Source organism: Eulemur rufifrons, chromosome 7, assembly GCF_041146395.1.
Source record: "Eulemur rufifrons isolate Redbay chromosome 7, OSU_ERuf_1, whole genome shotgun sequence".
In the NCBI taxonomy this organism is placed as follows: Eukaryota; Metazoa; Chordata; class Mammalia; order Primates; family Lemuridae; genus Eulemur; species Eulemur rufifrons.
Genome location: NC_090989.1, coordinates 46,906,950 through 46,914,093, shown reverse-complemented (window position 1 = coordinate 46,914,093; position 7,144 = coordinate 46,906,950).

Here is a 7,144-nt window from a genome sequence, read left to right as displayed (position 1 = left end):
TTTGCAATTGTGAATTGTGTTGTGATAAACATACAAGCACGTGCATCTTTTTGATATAATGACTTCTTTTCCACTACCCAGTAGTGGGATTGCTGGATCGAATATTAGGGCTACTTTTAGTTCTTTGAGGAATCTCCATACTGTTTTCCATAGAGGTTATACTAATTTCACATGAAGATGAGTAAATTTGATAAACCTCTAGCCAGTCCAAATAGGAGAAAAGAGACACAAATCAATATTAGGAATGAGAGAGATGACATCACTGCAGATTCTACAGATAAGGGAATATTATGAAGAGCTTTATGTCAGCACTTTCGACCATGTATATGAAATGGTCAAATTCCTTAAAAAATACGAACTAACAAATCTCACTTAAGAAGAAATAATCTGAATATCCCAATATATATTAAAGGAATTAAATTTTTAGTAAAGACAAAAACAAAAATTTCCCCTAGAGAAAACTTCAGGCCCAGATGGCAAATTCTACCAAACATTTAGGGAAGAAATAGCACTAATTCAAGACACTCTTCCAGAATATTGACAAGGAGGTAATACTTCCAAATGCATTCTGTGAGGGCAGCATTGCATTAACATCAAAACTTGACAAAGACGTCACAAAAAAGAAAACTACAGATCATTATTGTTCATGAACATAGACACAAATATTCTAAACAAAATTTTAGCAAGTTGAATCTAACAATATATAAAAAGAATAACAAGTCATAACCAAATGGGATATAGCCCAAGAATGTAAGGTTGGTTTAACATTCAAATATTGATCGATATGTTTTATTAACAAACTGAAAAAGAAAAACCATCTGATCATTTCAATATAGCAGAAAAAAATTTGAAAAAATCCAACATCCATTTCTGATGAAAATTCTCAGCAAACTAGACTTAGATGGGAACTTTTTTAAATTATAAAGAGCATCTGCAAAAAACCTACAGCTAATGTGAGACTTAGTATTGAAAAACTGAATGCTTTCTTTCCTAAGATCAGGCACAAGACAAGAATCTCTGCTTTCACAATTTCTATTCAACATTGTACTGGAGATTCTGGCCAGTTCAATACAGCAAGAAAAATAAAAGGCATCCAGTTGGAAAGAAAAAGGTAAAACTGCCTTTATTTAAAGATGACATGATTGTTTTTCTAGAAAAATCTGGATGAAATGTATGAAAAAGCTATTAGAAGTAATAAGTGAGGTTAGCAAGGTTGCAGAATGTAAGCTCAATAAACAAAAATCATTGTACTTCTGTGTTCTAGTGGTCAAAAGCTGGCAAATGAAATTAGAAAAATACTATGTACAAATAGCTTTAAAATATAAGAAATAGTAGGAGATAAATCTGATAAGATACGTACAAGTTCTCAACATCATTTTGTTTAACGTGGTTTAATTATAACATTGATGAGGAAAAAACTGATTCCTACTGGGGGCCACTGTCTGTGTGGAGGTTGCATGTTCACTCCATGTCGGTGTGGGTTTTCTCTGGGTATTCCAGTTCCATCCCTTGTTCCAAAGATGTGCATGTTAGGTGAATTTGTGTGTCTGAACCGTCCCTGACTGAGGGTGGGTGTGTGTGTGAGCACATTCTGTGACAGAATGGCATCCTGACTAGGATCAGTTTCTGCCTGGTGCTCTGAGCTGCATGATACACTCCAGCCACCCATGATCCTGAACTGGAATAACTGGATAAATAATGATCTTATCTGTATTTATTCCTCTTTCTTAAATGTATGTATGACTCACATTTATTTCAATATTTAATATTAGAAGTGTTTTGGTCTTTATTTAGAAGTTTAGGTGTGGGGCAAGATAGCTGACTAGAGACATGGCTTACCAGACCATCCCAGAGGAAGGAAAGGTTTCAGATTAAGGAGTGGGGAGAAAGGGCACAGCTCAGGTAGAGGTTGGAGAAAGAAGCACTGGAGTCTACCAGGGAGAGCAGTTTGAGCCAAGAATTTGGCAAGTAACCACCTCTTTCCAGGAGGCACGTCGTCCTCAAGTCTGAGGTTTCCACAGAGAGTGGGGCCCACTTCTTTCCCCTTGAAGACCTGCGGGGGGCCCAGGGTGCCTCATCTGGAAGCTTCCTGCCCACTGGCATTAGCTGGAGATGCAAGCCAGCAGGTCAGACATGGAGGCTGGATCCTGTGACCCCAGGACTAGAGTGGGTTGCTAAGGGGACACAGGGGAGATTTGGGAGCTGGACTCAGCAGGTGAGGGAGCCCACGTGGGTGGAACAGACAGGAGACTACTGTGGGGGTCCAAGATGTGGTGATCTGGGGGAGCACCCATCTCCCCCACCCCCTGCAGGAAAGCCACGCTGTCAGACTAGAGAGGGTTCCCCAGCAGGGAAGATCCCAGCCTGTGGCATCATAGCAACTGAGTGCAGCACATTCAGGTGCCCGCTTGCAACCAGACACCAGAGGGCAGGGGTATGGCAAGAGGAGTGGAGCTTATTCCCAACAGCCAGTGTGAGAATTACCACCCCTTCCTGACCAGCAGTCATTCCGGTTTGGAGAGCCTGCCTTGACCATCCTCCCAGTGGCGCTCTCTCTCGCTGGTGGCTGGGAAAACAACCTTTGATTCCTGCTGGGGTTTTGCAAAGCCTTCCAGGCTCTCCCACCCTAACCATGTGCAGCCTCGCTCCTCCACCCACCTCTGCTGTGGTGGAGAATAAGCAACCTCTGGGAGCTACAGGGCCCCTCCAAATGCCTGGGGCATTCAAGTGCTCCTCCTAAGGGACTATAGCTTATTACATGTCCAAAAGAACATCTCTGTAGTTGACTCTTTCTCGCAAGCGTAAACCACTGACAGGGAGAACAACTCTATAGCTCATTACAGCATCTACCAACTCAATCAAATAGGGCATGGCTGATTCTTACTCACAAGCATCACCCACCATCTCAGAGGTTAAACTGGGGATCCCAATGCAGTCCACACTGCTGGGAAGTGGCGAAGACAGCGGGATAGAAGCAACCTGAGGGGACGATGCTTTTTAGGAAAGAAACAAAAGTTACAGGCAGCTTGATCTCTGAGGAGTCTCCCTCTTCTACTGCAGACCTCTGGGCTGACTGGGGTTGTGCTTAGAGTCAGCAGTGTAAAGGCCCTGGGTGAACTTTTTTTGCTGTTTTGGAGTTCTTTCGCTCATGGCCACAAGATGGCTACCATACCTCTAAGCATTCCTTACTCATACAATAATATTGAAAGCAGGAAAAGGGGGTGGGAAGGTGCTATCTTCTTATAAGTTTCTTTTTCATCAGAGAAATAAATCTTTGCTAGAAGCATGTCAGCAAATTCCCCTTAAATTTCATGGGTAGACCTGAGTCACATGGTCTTCTCAATGTATCCTCTGCCTTGGGAGGCAAATTATCTCAGAGAGGAGGAAGGACGGAGAGAATTGCTGTTCAGCTGGTAACTGACAATGGCCGGGCCACTTTGATATATCCTGCCAGCAACCTTAGATGCCTTTCCTAATGATGGCTGCCTGACACTTCATGAGCTGGAAATTTATAGGTGAAATTCCTTTATTCTCCTTCATTATTTTTTCAATTTGAGAACTTCCTATATCTATTGAAGTTTAACCAAGAAATATAATAACATTTATTTTGAAAGGAGTGAATGAGCCAAAAGAGGGTAATTCATGTATTCAATTTTCCATTCATTAATCAAATCATCATTCAAAATATCAATATTGGTCACTCTCCATTAGTGGAGCTTGATGTTAATTGGCACGGTCAAGATCAAAATCAACACTGTACAACAAAACTGAAATAATGGAAACGTTTTACATCTGTGCTCTCCAATATGGTAGCCACTCACTGCATATGACTATTGAGCACTTGAAATGTGGCTACTGTGATTGAAGAACTATATTTTTAATTTTAATTCATTTAAATTTAAATAGCCACAAGTGGCTAATGGCTATTATATTGGACAGAACAAGTGTTAATCAAGAAAATATTTTCTTTTCATTTTCTCATTTCTGCTTATTCTTCCAGTAGAGGCATTATTACACAACATAATTCTCAACCTCAGTTTTGCATTATCTTTAAAGCATTTAATTATATCAAATTATTATTTCTTCCTTATCTTCAAAACACAATTATTTTTAAGCTGTAGTAGAGACAGAGATTATAATAGAAAGTAGAGCATCACAAGGTCAAAACACAGAACATTACAAATTAAAATTTTCTGCACTTTTGTTCTTGTCAGTGGTTCTTCCTTAAAATTTTCAAATTATTCAACTATTGTAAACTGTCACTTTCTAAGGATTATTTATTCTTCTCAGTTTAGACCCATTTACTACATCTTTCCCCCTTGTATCAGGGTATATTTTTCAACTGGATTTAGAATGTGTCTTTCCCTTTGGAATCCCATTCCGTACTTATTTCAGTGGGTAACTATAGCCAAAAGGGCCCAAGATGCCTATCTTATCAGGAAGACATTCCCTCACTTTTGCTTGAAAGAGGTCCTTCCATTCCTAGAACTCTGCTTGGAGTCCTGGTTGTCACACTTGGCTCTGTAGTTTGGAAGGGCATGATCATGGCTATTCCATCTCAGCCTTTAAATGCATCAGCCGCCCCCCACCCCAAGCCCCCACACACCACAGTAGTAATGTGTAACAGTCAGTCTGCCGGCAAACACTTCTTCCAGGGGCTGTTCCCAGGACCACCATCCTCCTACATGCCCAGCCTGCTGCTGCCTACTTGCATTCCTCATGCCCTCAGACTCCCTGATGCTGTCGTCTATCTTTCAAGGTCCTTCTCTGACACATTCTCCTGTTCAGAGGCCCTTCTCTGGTTGACTAACTTATATTTCCCACTCAGCTCTTGACTCCATCCATTTTTACATCATTTGAAGCCTAGGTAAGAAATATTCCCTCCACTTGTACAAGTTCAGCTAGGTACTCAGCTCCTCCATGAAGAAAGCAAAATGTAGACAAAACAAGGAAGGCAAACTTCACAGCTTAGGTTGTAAAGAAGCTTGTGTCTAGACTAATAGAAAGGATTTTTACACTTTTTATAAGCACAAAGGTGTTATAAAGCCAAAAAATCTGGAGGTCAAGATGCCTTTAGATAGACTGAAGAATGACCTGCAAACATCAGGCATTTAAGGAGCAGACTTGCCTATGCTATTAATATAAAAGTATCGTGGAAGAGAACTTTGTGCCCTGGCCAAATGTATCCCCACTGGAGAAGGGTACTTATCCGGTTGGATCATGGCTCTAGTTGAGGACTGTAACTATAGAAACAAGATTTGGCCTGAAAACGTGGAACAGTGGGTTTCTCATTTCTAATGAGTTATATTAAAAATTATTTTACTATTAATAGCATCCCCTAAAAACCACAGCATGCCTTTGAATATTTTTAATTGCATACATATAAGCGTGTAGAAAAAAAATCTTAGCATGGTACCTTACATATGAGAGATTGAAAAATGTGAGCTGATAGGTAAAATGACTGCACAGAATTTACTTCCAAGATTTGAGAGATTTTGAGTTTTAATGGAAGTCTCATTTGAAATAATGGAATTAATGTTGTACCCTTAAAAAATCACATATGAAATGACTAAAAAATATGACCCTTAGAGCAGTGTTCTAGATGTCTTCTAATCTTATAGATTTCACCTACTTTCCCAAGGAGAAAATGGATATAAAGAAATGATGTCATGCAATCACTGAACCAAAATTCCATCAGGGTCTACTGTTGTGCAGAGAAGGAAAGCAGAGAACAGATTCCCAGATTCCCACTTCACATATTTTTTTTTTTTTTTTTTTTTGAGACAGAGTCTCACTCTGTTGCCCAGGCTAGAGTGCCGTGGCGTCAGCCTAGCTCACAGCAACCTCAAACTCCTGGGCTCAAGCAATTCTCCTGCCTCAGCCTCCCGAGTAGCTGGGACTACAGGCATGTGCCACCATGCCCAGCTAATTTTTCTATATATATTTTTAGTTGTCCATATAATTTCTTTCTATTTTTTTAGTAGAGACGGGGTCTTGCTCTTGCTCGGGCTGGTCTTGAACTCCTGAGCTCAAACGATCCACCCACCTCGGCCTCCCAGAGTGCTAGGATTACAGGCGTGAGCCACCGTGCCCGGCCTCACTTCACATATTTTGACACATGTTTTTGACACAACTTCTGTGTGTGGGGTTTGTTTGTTTTACCTCACCTTATTCCAGAAACAAATTAAGGCAACTTACAAAATAACATAAATTAGGGCTCCAAGTAAAATAAGCAAGAAATAAGGGCGGGTATGAAAAATAAAGCCAAGAATGATGTCAAAAAATGCACATCACAAAGACCTATACACTTAGCATGCGTGGGGAGTGCATTTGGCTCTGGTTTTCTAGCCGTCAACACAGAAATAGAAACCTGGTTACAATGTCACAAAATAAATAAAGAGGCTCAGAAAAAAGTCACAACTTTTTCTTGGCACAGAAAACAGAGGTTTTCTCCAAGTTTTTTTTTTAAGAAGATACTATATAATTTAGTTAGAAATGTCTAGCAGGACTCTTGCTATGCACAATAAAGGGTTTCTTGACTGATTCTTACAGTGGACCTCAATGTAGGTATTATAGCAAATGCATTAGAACATGATGTAATAAAATATTTTACAGTGGGCCAATACTATTGTCAAGAACTGTGAAAGGTCTGTAATTTTACCCTATGTGCAAGATAACATGCATGGTTAATGGACGTTGGCAGGCGACACAAAACTCCTGGGTCAAAGACAAAGGATGGTTTTTTACTCACAGAAATAGCAGTAGCCTGAATATCAGCGTTTGTACCAGTCCAAGAAGCTCCAGTTCTCACAGCACAACACAAAAAGGTACAGGTGATACCTGCCCATGCCATGTGTTGTATTACAGGAGAGGAATGACAAATTTAGGGGACTTGATCACTTCCTATTATAAAAGATTCATGCATTCCCTTTGCCTCAGAGGGAGACATTACTTTTATTATTAGGGAGAACAAATAAACTTCTATCTTCTAGGGCTGCTTGCTATACAAATATTTTTAAAAAGATAGTCTGGAGTTTAGGGAATTAGAGCCTTGCACATAAGACATGCAGAAACATAGAGACCCTTGGAGAATTGTTTCTTAATAACTGTTTATTGTGGGTCATACTCAAGCGTTCTCTGGTAT